Below are 16,989 nucleotides of genomic sequence, written 5' to 3' on the forward strand. Positions count from 1 at the left end.
AGCTGTGATTGAAAATCTCCCAACAAACAAAGGCCCAGGACCAGATGGCTTCAGAGGTAAATTCTATCAAATATTTAGTGAAGAGAAAACACCTATATTTCTCAAACTCTTCCAAAATATAGCAGATGGAGGAACACTCCCAAACTTGTTCTATGAGGCCATGTTCACCCTGATACCAAAGCCAGACAAAGTTGTCACAAAAAGAGAAAACTACAGGCCAATATTACTGTTGAACACAGAGGCAAAAATCCTTAACAAAATAATAGCAAACAGAATCCAACAACACATTAAAAGGATCATACAACATGAACAAGTGAGGTTTATCCCAGGAATGCAAGGATTCTTCAATATATACAAATCAACAAATGTGATAAACCATATTAACAAACTGATGGATAAAAAACATATGATCATCTCAATAGATGCAGAAAAAGCTTCTGACAAAATTCAGCACCCATTTATAATAAAAACTCTCCAGAAAGTTGGCATAGAGGGAAATTACCTCAACATAATAAAGGCCATATATGACAAACCCACAGCCAACATCATCCCCAATGGTGAAAAACTGAAAGAATTTCCAATAAGATCAGGAACAAGACAAGGTTGCCCACTCTCACCACTCTTATTCAACATAGTTTTGGAAGTTTTAATCACAGCAATCTGACAAGAAAAGGAAATAAAAGGAATCCAAATCAGAAAAGAAGATGTAAAGCTGTCACTGCTTGAAGATGACATGATAGTATACATAGAGAATCCTCAAGATGCTACCAGAAAACTACTAGAGCTAATCAATGAATTAGCTAAAGTAGCAGGATACAAAAGTCATGCAAAAAATCTCTTATGTTCCCATACAATAAAGATGAAATATTTGAAAGAGAAATCGAGGAAACATTCCCATTTATCATTGCAACAAAAAGAAAAAAACTACCTAGGAAGAAACTTACCTAAGGAGAAAAAATACCTGTATGCAGAAAATTCTAAGACACTGATGAAAGAAATTAAAGATGACACAAACAGTTGGAGAGATATACCATATTCTTGGATTGGAAGAATCAACATTGTGAAATGGCTATACTACCCAAAGCAATCTACAGATTCAATGCAATCCCTATCAAACTACCTATGTCATTTTTCACGGAAACAGGACAAAAATTTTTATAATGTGTATGGAAACACAAAAGACCCCTAATAGTCAAAGCAATCTTGGGAAAGGAAAACGGAGCTGGAGGAATCAGGCTCGACTTCAGACTATACTACAAAGTTACAGCAATCAAGACAATATGGTACTGGCACTAAAACAGAAATAGAAGTCACTGGAAAAGGATAGAAAGCCCAGAGATAAACCGACACACATATGGTCGCCTTATCTTTGAAAAAGGAGGCAAGAATATACAATGGAGAAAAGACAGACTCTTCCAAAAGTGGTGCTGGGAAAACTGAACAGTGACATGTAAAAGAATGAAATTAGAACACTTCTTAACACCATAGACAAAAACAAACTCAAAATGAATTAAAGACCTAAATATAAGGCCAGACACTATAAAACTCAGAGGAAAACATAGGTAGAACACTCTATGACTTAAAGCACAGCAAGATCCTTTTTGACCCACCTCCTAGAGAAATGGAAATAAAAACAAAAATAAACAAATTGTTCCTAAGGAAAGTTAAAAGCTTTTGTATCGCAAAGGAAACCATAAACAAGATGAAAATACAACCCTCAGAATGGGAGAAACTATTTACAACTGAAGCAGCTTATAAAGGGTTAATCTCTAAAATATACAAGCAGCACATGCAGCTCAATATCAAAAAAACAATCAACCCAATCCACAAATGGGCAGAAGACCTAAATAGACATTTCTCCAAAGAAGATATACAGATTGCCAGCAAACACATGAAAGGATGTTCAATATCACTATTCATTGGAGAAATGCAAATCAAAGCTACAGTGAGGTATCTTCTCACACCTGTCAGAATGGCCATCATCAAAAAAGCTACAAAAAAAAATACTGGAGAGGGTGTGGAGAAAAGGGAACCCTCTTGCACTGTTGGTAGGAATGTAAATTGATACAGCCACTATGGAGAACAGCCTGGAGGTTCCTCAAAAAACTAAAAATAGAACTACCATATGACCCAGCAATCCCACTACTGGGCATATACCCTGAGAAAACCATAATTCAAAAAGCGTCATGTACCACAATATTCACTGCAGCTCTATTTACGATAGCCAGGACATGGAAGCAACCTAAGTGTCCATCGACAGATGAATGCATAAAGACGATGTGGCACATATATACAATGGAATATTAGCCATAAAAAGAAACAAAATTGAGTTATTTGTAGTGAGGTGGATGGACCTAGAGTCTGTCATACAGAGTGAAGTATGTCAGAAAGAGAAAAACAAATACCGTATGCTAACACATATATATGGAATCTAAAAGAAAAAAAAAAGGTTCTGATTAACCTAGGGAAAGGACAGGAATAAAGATGCAGACATAGAAAATGGACTTGAGGACACGGGGAGGAGGAAGAGTAAGCTGGGATGAAGTGAGAGAGTAGCATTGACTCTATATATACTCTACCAAATGTAAAATAGATAGCTAATGGGAAGCAGCTGCATGGAACAGGGAGATCATCTTGTTGCTTTGTGACAACCTAGAGGGGTGGGATAGGGAGGGTGAGAGGGAGATACAAGAAGGAGGTGATATGGAGATATACGTATACATATATATTCACTTTGTTATACAGCAGAAACTAACACAACATTGTAAAGCAAGTATACTCCAATAAAGGTGTTAAAAAAAAGAAAAAGTAAAATACTAATATATCCTTCTTATCAAGTAATGGAAATAAAAAGAAACAATTGGGAGAACATTAAACTTAAAGGCTGTTACACAGCAAAGGAAACCATAAACTAAATGAAAAGACAACCTTCGGACTGGGAGAAATGTTTGCAAACCATGCTACCGACAGAGGTTTAATTTCCAAATATATAATCAGTTCATACAGCTTAATATCAAAAGAAAGAAAAAAAAACCCAAAACACAACCCAAACAAAAAATGGGGAGAAGTCCTATATAGACATTTCTCCAAAGAAGACATACAGATTGCCAAAAGGCACATGAGAAGTTGCTCAATATTGCTAATTATTAGAGAAATGCAAATCAAAACTTGGTGAGATATCACCTCACACCAGTCAGAATGGTCATCTTTAAAATGTGTACAAATAATTAATGCTGAAGAGGGTGTGGTGAAAAAAGAACCCTCTTTTACTGTTGGTGGAATGTAAATGGGTGTAGCCACGATAGAGAACTGTATGGAAGCTCCTTCAAAAACTAAAATTGGGTTACCATATGATCCTGCAATCACACTACTGGGAATATATATGGAGCAAACCATAATTGAAAAGATACATATATCCCAATGTTCATAGCAGCACTATTTATAATAGCCAGGACATGAAAGCAACCTAAATGTCCATCAAGAGATGAATGGATAAAGAAGATATGGTATACACACACACACACACACACACACACACACACACACCGGAATATTACTCAGCCATAAAAAATAGTGAAATAATGTGCTTTGCAGCAACATGGATGGACCTAGAGATCATCATGTTAAGTGAAGTAAATCAGGCAAAGAAAGGCAAATAGCATAGAATATCATTTATATGTTGGATCTAAAAAAATATGATACAATTGAACTTATTTACAAAATTGAAATAGACTCACAGACATAGAAAACAAATTTATGGTTACCAAAGTGCGTAGTGGTGGGGGGGTGAGAGATAAATTAGGAGTTTGGTATTAACATATACACACTATATAGAATAGTTAAACAACAAGGACCCCCTATATAACACAGGGAACAATATTCAATATCTTTTAGTAACCTATAATGGAAAAAATTTATATATATATATATATATATATATATATATATATATATGAAACTGGATCACTTTGCTGTACACCTGAAACTAACACAACCTTGTAAATTAAATATACTTTAATGAAAAATGGTTTAAAAATCCTAATGAATCTATGAAAAATATATTGAAGGAATACATAAATTCAGCAAAATTTCAGAACACAAATTTGATAAGTAAAATCAATTGTATTTCTATACACAAGCAATGAAAAATTAAAAAATGAAATTAAGAAAACAAATCCATTTATGATAGCATCAAGAAGAATAAAATACTTAGGAATAAAGTCAACAAAAGGAGTGTAAAATGTATACTTAGAAAACCACAAAACATTGCTGATGGAAATGAATAAAATACAAAATGAATGGAAAGATTCATTTCTTGGATTAGAAGATTTTATATTTAAATGGCAATCCTCCCAAATTCCCCTACAAATTCAATGCAATTCCCATCAAAATTTCAATTGGCTTCTTTTCAGAAAATGGCAAGTGAACCTAATAATCACATGAACAATCAAGAGCCCAAAATAGCCTAAACAATCTTAAAAATGAGCATAGTTGGAATACAAACTTCTGGATTCCAGAATTTACTACAAAGGTATCATAATTAAGGAACTGTGGTACTGACATAAGGATGAGCATATAGATCAATAGGAAAGAACTGAGAGATCAGAAACCCTATCATTTCTGGTCAATTGATTTTTCTCTAAGGTGCTAAGATCATTAAATGTGTAAGAGTCTGCATGCTGCAGCTAAGAGTCTGCATGCTGCAGCTAAGACCCAGCACAGCCAAAATAAATAATAAATAAATAAAAAATTATAAAAAAAAATTATAAAACCTAAAATAAAATAAAAGGGTTGCATGAGGGAGATTTATGTACTGATACAGTAGTTCTGTATTTTGATTTCAATAGTGGTTAAACGAATTTACAAATTTAATGAAGTGACAAAGAGCTATACACACATTATATCAACGCCATTTTCCTGGTTTTAATACTGTATTACAGTTACATAAGTTGAATCACTGTGGAAAACTGAATAAAATCTATGTGAGACTCAGTACTACCTTTTCAACTTCCTGTGAGTCTATAATTATTTAAAACTAAAATGTTTTAATAATTCTTTCAGTGAGTACAAGAGCAAAAGTGTTTAAAGAACAGTGCCACTGAGAAACTCTTTTACATGTAAAAAGTAAGTGTGTTCACAGCCCCACTACTTGTGATAGCAAAAACTGGAAATTTCCCAAATGTCCATGTTGTGATTTTGTTAAATTAACATTTGTTAATAGAGTTCAGGAGTGTCAAATGATGAGCCATGCTCAACAGAGACCAAAAGATAAATTGGAAAAGAGAAGTTTATTAATAACATGTCGTGGGCTTCCCTGGTGGTGCAGTGGTTGAGAGTCTGCCTGCCGATGCAGGGGACACGGGTTCGTGTCCCGGTCCGGGAAGAACCCACATGCCATGGAGCGGCTGGGCCTGTGAGCCATGGCCACTGAGCCTGCGCGTCCAGAGCCTGTGCTCTGCAACGGGAAAGACCACAACAGTGAGAGGCCCACACACCGCAAAAATAAATAAATAAAAGAATAACATGTCCTGGGAGACATACACATGTATCAAGGGGCCACATGGGGAGGTCAAAGAAGGGTACAGTCAGTGTGAGCACAGGACCTGGGACACATGCCTTTATTAGGTTCTGTGGGTGGAATGTTTCTGGGGTTCCTGAGCTAAGGCTGGTTTGGCCAATTCAAACAAAAGATTGGAGGTTTGGTAGCTCCCAAGGGGTCGTATCTAAGGTACACAGAAGGGGAAGGAGCTAGAAGCAGGATAGACTGTTTAACACCAGGGGTGTTTCGAAGTCCTATCAGAAACTATGAACTTGTGACTCTGAGGGCTGTTATTCTAGGGCATGCACTCTCTGGAGGGCCTAGTATCAATTCAAGACCCCTGCAGTCTTGTTAGTTACACAAAATGAATTCTGAGATAGCAATATTATGGAGTAGTTTGGCCAAAATATCAACAGTCCATCTACTGGAGAATGGATAAATAACACAATAAGTAACCCAGAATATAAAAGAGCAAGGGAAAAAATGAATGAACAGATCTTGCCCAAATTTTGGTAAGTTTATTTTTAAGGTTTTAAATTATTTCTGATGCTATTGTAAACGAAGCTATTTTCTTAATTTCATTTCTGGATCGCTCATTGCTGAGCACCATAAAAACAATTGATTCTTTTGTATATTGACCTTATATACTGCCACTTCGATGAACCATTCTTTAGTTGTAATAGCATTTTAGCAAATTCTTTCAGATTTTCTATATACAGATTATGTCATCTAAAAATAGAAATAAGTTTTACTTCTTCCTTTCTAATCTGAATGCCTTTATTTCTCTTCTTTGCCTACTTGTCCAAGCCAGAACCACCAGTAAAATGACATCCTTCTTCATTCTCAATTGTAGGGAGAAAGTATTAGCTTAGTTTGTTGAATGTTTTCTATAATAAAATAATGTTAGGTTTGGTCAAGTGATTTTTTCAGTGTCTACTGAAATGATCATGTGTTTATTCCCTTTTATATTATTGATATGGTGTATTATAATAGCTATATAATTATTTTGTATGATTCCTTTTGCTAGTATTTTGTTGAGGATTTATAAAAGAGATATTGGTCTGTAGTTTTCTTTCTTGTGATGTCTTTGGTTTTTGTGTGCTATTATTTTATACATATTATATATATGTTGGGTCACACATAATTTTATGTCTTTTAAAAAAAGCCAGGAGAAAAAAGTGAAAGTGTATATTTGTAGATTTTGTTATATCAACCTTCTTGTTTACCATTTCTGATTCTCTGAATTTTTTGCTGTTGATTTTCATTTCCATCTGGTGCCATTTAGTTACTATGAAGCAGATTTGCTCTTACATACTGTTATTGTCAAATATATTACATTTCTATATGTTATAAGCTGACCAACACAATTTCATATGTTTCTTTTATGGAACTGCTTTTTAAATCAGTAAAGTGAAGAAAAGAGAAAAAATATATGTAATCATATTGTCTTTCTTTTTTGGTAATTACCTATGTAATAACATTACCAGTTTTGTTTATCATGTAAATTTGAAATACTGACTGGGTTCAGTGTTTTCAGCATAGAGAACTTTCTTTCTGGCAAGGCACATCTGGAAGCAATGAACTTTTTCAGATATTTAAAAAGAATCTAGGAATATCTTTCTTTTACCTTCATTTCTGGAAGTTAGTTTTGCTGGATATAACATTCTTATGTGACAGATTTTTTTCTTTCAACATTTTGAATATGTTGTCCTATTTCCTTTTGGCCTCCTTTGGTTCAAATAAGTAAGTCCTTTATTGTACTGGAGTTTCCTTATATGTGATGAATCCTTTTAAGTGACTGCTTTCAAGATTTTGTCTTTATCTTTGGCTTTCAACTTTTTGACTAAACGTGTCTGGGACTAAATGTATCTTGCTGTTTCTATTATACTTGAAGGTTTTTGGGTGACTTGGATGTGCAGATTAATGTTTTCCATCAAATTTGGGAAGATTTCATGCATTATTTTTAATATTTTTTTATTCTTTTCTCTTTCTCCCGTACTTCTGGTACTGTTATTAAATATATGTTTTTGCGCTTAAAGGTGACCCACATTCTCTGAGACTTTGTTCAATTTTCTTCATTCCCTGTTTTTCAGATTACATAATTTCTATTGAATGATCTTCAAGTTTGCAGATTCTTTTTATGTCAGCTCAAATTTACACTCATTCCACTCTACCTAATTTTTGTCTCATTTATTGTATTTTTCAACTCCAGTATTTTCATTAGCTTCTTTTAAATAATTTCTATATCTTTACTGATATTTCCTCTTTGAAAGATATTGTTATCATAGCTTCTTTTAATTATTTAAGCATGGTTTCTTTTAGTTCTTTGAATATATTTCATAATATGTGGATGATAAAAACAGTAATGTTCAGGGAGGTGAGGAAGACGGCGAAAGAGTAAGACACAGAGATCACCTTCCTCCCCACAGGTACATCAGAAATACATCTACACGTGGAACTGCTCCTATAGAACACCCACTGAATGCTGGCAGAAGACCTCCCACCTCCCAAAAGACAAGAAACTCCCCACATAACTCGGTAGGGCAAAAGAAAAAAGAAAAAAACAGAGACAAAAGAATAGGGACTGGACCCACACCAGTGGGAGGGAGCTGTGAAGGAGGAAAGGTTTCCACACATTAGAAGCCCTTTTGTGGGCGGAGCCTGCAGGTGGTGGAGGGGGGAAGTTTCGGGGCCACGGAGGAGAGCGCAGCAACAGGGGTGCAGAAGGCAAAGTGGAGAGATTCCCGCACAGAGGATCGGTGCCAACCAGCATTCACCAGCCCGAGAGGCTTGTTGGCTCACATGCCAGGGTGGGCGGGGGCTGGGAGCTGAGGCTCAGGCTTCGATCAGATCGCAGGAAGAGGACTGGGGTTGGCAGCGTAAACACAGCCTGAATGGGTTAGTGCATCACGGCTAGCCGGGGGGAGTCCAGGGAAAAGTCTGGACCTGCCTAAGAGGCAAGAGACTTTTTCTTCCCGCTGTTTCCTGGTGCATGAGGAGAAGGGATTAAGAGCACTGCTTAAAGGAGCTCCAGAGACAGGTGCGAGCTGCGGCTGACAGCACGGACCCGAGAGACGGGCATGAGATTCTAAGGCTGCTGCTGCTGCCACCAAGAAGCCTGTGTGCAAGCACAGGTCACTATACACACCTCACCTCCTGGGAGCCTGTGCAGCCCACCACTGCCAGGGTCCTGTGATACAGGGACAACTTCCCCGGGACAACCGACGGCATGCCTTAGGCTGGTGCAATGTCAAGCTGGCCTCTGCCTCCACAGGCTCGCCCCACATCCGTACCCCTCCCTCCCCTGGCCTGAGTGAGCCAGAGCCCCCGAAGCAGCTGCTCCTTTATCCCAGTCCTATCTGAGCAAAGAACAGATGCCCTCAGGCGAGCTATACCCAGAGGCGGGACCAAATCCAAAGCTGAACCCCGGGAGCTGTGTGAACAAAGAAGACAAAGGGAAATTTCTCCCAGCAGCCTCAGGAGCAGTGGATTAAATCTCCACAATCAACTTGATGTACCCTGCATCTGTGGAATATATGAATAGACAACAAATCATCCCAAATTGAGGAGGTGGACTTTGCAAGCAAGGTATATGATTTTTTCCCTTTTCCTCTTTTTGTGAGTGTGTATGTGTGTTTCTGTGTGAGATTTTGTCTGTAAAGCTTTGCTTTCACCATTTGTCCTAGGATTCTGTCTGTCTGTTTTTTTGTTTGTTTTTTATGTTAAAATTTTTTTCTTAATAATTATTATTTTATTTTAATAACTTTATCTTATTTTATCTTTATTTTATTATATTTTATTTTATCCTCTTTCTTTCTTTCTTTCTACTTTTTCTCACTTTTATTCTGAGCCAGGTGGATGAGAGGTTCCTGGTGCTCCAGCCAGGAGTCAGTGTTGTGCCTCTGAGGTGGGACAGCCAAATTCAGGACACTGGCCCCAAAGAGATCTCCGAGATCCACATAATATCAAAAGGCAAAAATCTCCCAGAGATCTCCATCTCAACACCAGCACACAGCTTCACTCAACAACCAGCAAGCTACTGTGCTGGACAACCTATGCCAAACAACTAGCAAAACAGGAACACAACCCCACCCATTAGCAGAGAGGCTGCCCAAAATCATAATAAGTCTACAGACACCCCAAAACACATCACCAGACGTGGACCTGCCCACCAGAAAGACAAGATCCAGCCTCATCCACCAGAACACAGGCACTAGTCCCCTCCACCAGGAAGCCTACACAACCCACTGAACCAACCTTAGCCACTGGGGACAGACACCAAAAACAATGGGAACTACGAACTTGCAGACTGCAAAAAGGAGACCCCATACACAGTACGATAATCAAAATGAGAAGACAGAGAAACACACAGAAGATGAAGGAGCAAGGTAAAAACCAACAGACCTAACAAATGAAGAGGAAATAGGCAGTCTACCTGAAAAAAAATCCAGAATAGTGATAGTAAAGATGATCCAAAATCTTGGAAATAGAATAGAGAAAATGCAAGAAACATTTAACAAAGACCTAGAAGAACTAAAGAGGAAACAAGCAACTATGAACAACACAATAAATGAAATTAAAAATACTCTAGAAAGGATCAATAGCAGAATAACAGAGGGAGAAGAACAGATAAGTGACCTGGAAGATAAAATAATGGAAATAACTACTGCAGAGCAGAAGAAAGAAAAAAGAATGAAAAGAACTGAGAACAGTGCAGAGACCTCTGGGACAACATTAAACACACCAACATTCTAATTATAGGGGTCCCAGAAGAAGAAGAGAAAAAGAAAGGGAGTGAGAAAATATTTGAAGAGATTATAGTTGAAAACTTCCCTAATATGGGAAAGCAAATAGTTAATAAAATCCAGGAAGCAAAGAGAGTCCCATACAGGATACCAGGAGAAACATGCCAAACACATATTAATCAAACTATCAAAAATAAAATACATAGAAAACATATTAACAGCAGCAAGGGAGAAAGAACAAATAACACACAAGCGAATCCCCATAATGTTAACAGCTGATCTTTCAACAGAAACTCTACAAGCCAGAAGGGAGTGGCAGGACATACTCAAAGTGATGAAGGAGAAAACCTTACAACCAAGATTACTCTACCCAGCAAGGATCTCATTGAGATTTGAAGGAGAAATTAAAACCTTTACAGAAAAGTAAAAGCTGAGAGAGTTCAGCACCACCAAACCAGCTTTACAACAAATGCTAAAGGAACTTCTCTAGGCAAGAAACACAAGAGAAGGAAAAGAACTACAATAAGAAGCCCAAAACAATTAAGAAAATGGGAATAGGAACATAACTATCGATAATTACCTTAAATTTCAATGGATTAAATGCTCCCACCAAAAGAAACAGACTGGCTTAATGGATGCAAAAACAAGACCCATATATATGCTGTCTACAAGAGACCCACTTCAGAGCCAGGGACACATGCAAACTGACAGTGAGAGGATTGAAAAAGTTATTCCATGCTAATGGAAATCAGAAGAAAGCTGAAGTAGCAATTTTCATATCAGACAAAGTAGACTGTACAATAAAGACTATTACAAGAAACAAAGAAGGACACTACATAATGATCAAGGGATAAATCCAAGAAGAGTATATAACAATAGTAAATATTTATGCACCCAACATAGGAGCACCTCAATACATAATGCAAATGCTGACAGCCATAAAATGGGGAAATGACAGTAACACAGCCATAACAGGGGACTTTAACAACCCACTTTCACCAATGGACAGATCATCCAAAATGAAAATAAATAAGGAAACACAAGCTTTAAATGACACTTTAGATAAGTTGGATTTAACTGATATTTATAGGGTATTCCATTCAAGAACAACAGAATACACTTTCTCCTCAGTTGCTCATAGAACATTCTCCAGAACAGATCATACCTTGAGTCACAAATCAAACCTCGGTGAATTTAAGAAAAATAAATTCATATCAAGTAACTTTTCCAAACAAAATGCAAAATGACTAGACATCAATTACAGAAAAAGATCTGTAAAACATACAAACACATGGAGGCTAAACAATACACTACTAAATAACGAAGCATTCACTGAAGAAATCAAAGAGGAAATCAAAAAATACATAGAAACAAATGACCATGGAGACACGACGACCCAAAACCTATGGGATGCAGCAAAAGCAGTGCTAAGAGGGAAGGTTATAGCAATACAATCATACTTTAAGAAACAGGAAACATCTTGGATAAACACCCTAAACTTGCACCTAAAGCAATTAGAGAAATAAGAACAAAAATACCCAAAAGTTAGCAGAAGGAATGAAATCATAAATATTAGATCAGAAAAAAATGAAAAAGAAATGAAGGAATCGATAGCAAAAATCAATAAAACTAAAAGCTGGTTCTTTGAGAAGATAAACAAAATTGATAAACCAGTAGCCAGACTCATCAAGAAAAAAAGGGAGAAGACTCAAATCAATAGAATTAGAAATGAAAAAGTAGAAGTAACAACTGGCAAAGGCGAATTCTATCAAACATTTAGAGAAGAGCTAACACCTATCCTTCTCAAACTCTTCCAAAATACAGCAGAGAGAGGAACGCTCCCAAACTCATTTTACAAAGCCACCATCACCCTGACACAAAAACCAGACAACGAGGTGACAAAGAAAGAACACTACAGGCCAATATCTCTGATGAACAGAGATGCAAAAATCCTCAACAAAATACTAGCAAACAGAATCCAACAGCACATTAAAAGGATCATACACCATGATCAAGTGGGTTTTATTCCAGGAATGCAAGGATTCTTCAATATATGCAAATCAATCAATGTGATAAACCATATTAACAAATTGAAGGAGAAAAAACATATGATCATGTCAGTAGATGCAGAGAAAGCTTCTGACAAAATTCAACACCCATTTATGATAAAAACCCTGCAGAAAGTAGGCATAGAGGGAACTTTCCTCAACATAGTAAAGGCCATATATGACAAACTCACAGCCAACATGGTCCTCAATGGTGAAAAACTGAAAGCATTTCCACTAAGATCAGGAAAAAGACACGTTGTCCACTCTCACCACTCTTATTCAACATAGTTTTGGAAGTTTTAGCCACAGTAATCAGGGAAGAAAAATAAATAAAAGCTATCCAAATGGGAAAAGAAGAAATAAAGCTGTCACTGTTTGCAGGTGACATGATATTATACATAGAGAATCCTAAAGATGCTACCAGAAAACTACTAGAGCTAATCAATGAATTTGGTAAAGTAGGAGGATACAAAATTAATGCACAGAAATCTCTGGCATTCCTATACACTAATGATGAAAAATCTGAACGTGAAATCAAGAAAACAATCCCATTTACCACTGCATCAAAAAGAATAAAATATCTAGGAATAAACCTACCTAAGGAGACAAAAGACCTGTATGCAGAAAATTATAAGACACTGATGAAAGAAATTAAAGATACTACAAATAGATGGAGAGATATACATGGTTCTTGGATTGGAAGAATCAACCTTGTGAAAATGACTCTTCTACCCAAAGCAATCTACAGATTCAATGCAATCCCTATCAAACTGACACTGGCATTTTTCACAGAAGTAGAACAAAAATTTTTCAAATTGTGTGGAAACACAAAAGACCCTGAATAGCCAAAGCAATCTTGAGAATGAAAAATGGAGCTGGAGGAATCCGGCTCCCTGACTTCAGACTATACTACAAAGCTACAGTAATCAAGACGATATGGCTTGGCACAGAAACAGAAATATAGATCAATGGAGCAGGATAGAAAGCCCAGAGATATACCCACGCACATATGGTCACCTTATCCTTGATAAAGGAGGCAAGAATATACACTTGAGAAAAGACAGTCTCTTCAATAAGTGGCGCTGGGAAAACTGGACAGCTGCATGTAAAAGAATGAAATTAGAACACTCCCTAACACTATACTCAAAAATAAACTCAATATGGATTAATGACATAAATATAAGGCCAGACACTATCTAATTCTTAGAGGAGAACATAGACAGAACACTCTATGACATAAATCACAGCTTGATCCTTTTTGACCCACCTCCTAGAGAAATGGAAATAGAAAGAAAAATAAACAAATGGGACCTAATGAAACTTCATAGCTTTTGCACAGCAAAGGAAAACATAAACAAGACCAAAAGACAACCCTCAGAATGGGAGAAAATATTTACCAGTGAGGCAACTGACAAAGGATTAATCTGCAAAATTTAAAAGTAGCTCCCTCAATAACAAAAATTCAAACAACCCAATCCAAAAATGGGCAGAAGGCCAAAAGAGACATTTCTCCAAAGAAGATATACAATTGCCAACAAGCACGTGAAAGAATGCTCAACATCATTAATGATTAGAGAATTGCAAATCAAAACTACAATGAGATATTACCTCACACCGGTCAGAATGGCCATCATTAAAATATCTAGAAACAATAAATGCTGGAGAGGGTGTGGAGAAAATGGAACATTCTTGCACTGCTGGTGGGAATGTAAACTGATACAGCCACTACTGAGAATAGTATGGAAGTTCCTTAAAAAAACTACAACTAGAACTCCCATACGACCCAGCAATCCCAGACTGGGCATATACCCTGAGAAAACCATAATTCAAAAAGAGTCATGTATCAAAATATTAATTGTAGCTGTATTTACAATAGACAGGGGGCTTCCCTGGTGGTGCAGTTGTTGAGAATCTGCCTGCTAATGCAGGGGACACAGGTTTGTGCGCTGGTCTGGGAAGATCCCACATGCCACGGAGCAACTAGGCCCATGAGCCACAACTACTGAGCCTGTGCCTGTGGAGCCTGTGCTCCACAACAAGAGATGCCGTGATGCTGAGAGTCCTGTGCAGCACAATGAAGAATGGCTGCCACTTGCCACAACTAGAGAAAGCCCTTGCACAGAAATGAAGACCCAACACAGCCAAAATTAAATAAATACAATAGCCAAGACATGGAAGCAACCTAAGTGTCCATCAACAGATGAATTGATAAAGAAGATGTGGCATATATATACAATGGAATATTACTCAGCCATAAAAATAAATGAAATTGAGTTATTTGTAGTGAGGTGGATAGACTTAGAATCTGTCATACAGAGTGAAGTAAGTCAGAAAGAGAAAAACAAATACCGTATGCTAACACGCACACACACCACACACACACACACACACACACACACACACACACGCACACATATATATATATATATATATATAATCTAAGTAAAAAAAGAAAAAGGTCCTGAAGTACCTTGGGGTAAGATGGGAATAAAGACAGACCTACTAGAGCATGGACTTGAGGATATGGGGAGGGGGGAGGGTAAGCTGTGACAAACTGAGAGAGTGGCATGGACATATATACACTACCAAACATAAAATAGATAGCTCGTGGGAAGCTATAGCATGGGGAGATCAGATCATCTCGGTGGTTTGTGACCACCTAGAGGGGTGGGATATAGAGGGTGGGAGGGAGACGCAAGAGGGAAGAGAAATGGGAACATATGTATATGTATAATGAAATTGAGTTATTTGTAATGAGGTGGATGGACCTAGAGTCTGTCATACAGAGTGAAGTAAGTCAGAAAGAGAAAGACAAATACCATATGCTAACACATATATATGGAATTTAAGGAAAAAAATGTCATGAAGAACCTAGGGTTAGGACAGGAATAAAGACAGAAACCTAGTAGAGAATGGGCTTGAGGATATGGGGAGGGGGAAGGGTAAGCTGTGACAAAGTGAGAGAGTGGCATGGACATATACAAACTACCAAATGTAGAATAGATAACTAGTGGGAAGCAGCAGCATAGCACAGGGAGATCAGCTCAGTGCTTTGTGATCACCTAGAAGGGTGGGATAGGGTGGGTGGGAGGGAGACACAAGAGGGAGGGCATATGGGGATATCTGTATACATATAGCTGATTCACTTTGTTATAACACAGAAACTAACACACCATTGTAAAGTGATTATACTCCAATAAAGTTGTTAAAAAGAAGATTTATATATAAAGAAGATTTATAAAGATTTATAAAGAAGATTTATAAAGAAGATTTATATATAAAGATATTAATTACAAAGTGATTTATAAGAGCAGAGTAATGTGGAAATAATTATATATTCAACAAGAGAGTAATTTTTTTTAAACAGCAGTGTATATATTTTATGGAATATTATGTGGATCCTAAAATTTAGATTTTAAAGAATTTTCAATGTGATGGAAAAATTGTATCTACTATGGGATTTGATTTCTCCCTAAGCTAATAAGTTAGCCTTTTATTGTGTCATGTATGTTGTCAGAAGACGTAAGATTCCTCAATCAGAGAGAAAATACTTTACTCCAAGGCATAGCAAAGGATCATCAGCTTATTTTCATGAAATTCCCTTTCCCCTTAGTCATATGAGGGCAAAGCTATATAGCCCAGATGGATGCTATGCATGCAGTGGATTTGACTGACTGTCCTAACAAACACACCCTGAATAAAAAATAATAAATAAATAAAACAGTAATGTTGATATGAGAGTAATCAAACAGTTAAACTGCTAAAAAGATACAACTGATTTCCTTGCACAAGATACTTAATGATGAACAGATTTCAAAAGGAAAAATAGTTCTTTTGCATTAGATAAGTATGCTTTGCCTTTTTCTGTTCACAGCTTATTCATGTGGCAAATCACCTTTAGTGTATAGTATATATAGCATTGACTTTCACTTTTGCCTTACAGGACAAGATTTCACATGGAACCTATGTAAAATTTCTGGGGTTTCTTTTCATTTTCAAAGTCATGTATATTATTTTTCTGTCATTTATTTATTTTGCTTTTTACTAAATCTCTTTAAAAATCAATTTGTATGAATGTTTCAGTGAAGGTCCAGTCAGGAAAACAGAAACTACCCTTGGTATTCCAAGCAGATGGATTTAGTTTCTAAGGTACTATGAGGGAGAGTATAAATGAGTAAAAAAGATTATGGGGTGGAGATAAGGCCTTGAAAATCAAAAAGGAAGAATAGGTAATACCAGAGACGCTAACAAAAAAATCCTGGACTCGAGGCAAGTGTCAACAACTGCCAGCTGCCACACTTGGAGAGCCAGAAGTATAAAGTTCCTTTCTTCTTCCTGCCTTCTGACCTCCTGCTAGTGCCTCCTATTGGAAGAAGGTAGCTGGAAACCAGCTGTCAAGTGAATGTAGGAATCATAATTTGTAGAATTCCAGCCACAGTGGTATAAAGCAAAATATAGCAAAGCAGATTTGAGTCTAAGAGTCAACATAAATAACCAGAAAAATGAACTAATGAAGAAGCAGGAAATCTCTGTGGACTTTTAGTAAGTTGTAAAACCTATTATAGCTGAGCACAATATACCTTATTTGTTATGATTTTGAGATGACTTAAAATATTCACAAGGTGTACATTGAATATATGTTGTATTGTACAAGCAT

This window comes from Delphinus delphis, chromosome X (genome assembly GCF_949987515.2).
Source record: "Delphinus delphis chromosome X, mDelDel1.2, whole genome shotgun sequence".
In the NCBI taxonomy this organism is placed as follows: Eukaryota; Metazoa; Chordata; class Mammalia; order Artiodactyla; family Delphinidae; genus Delphinus; species Delphinus delphis.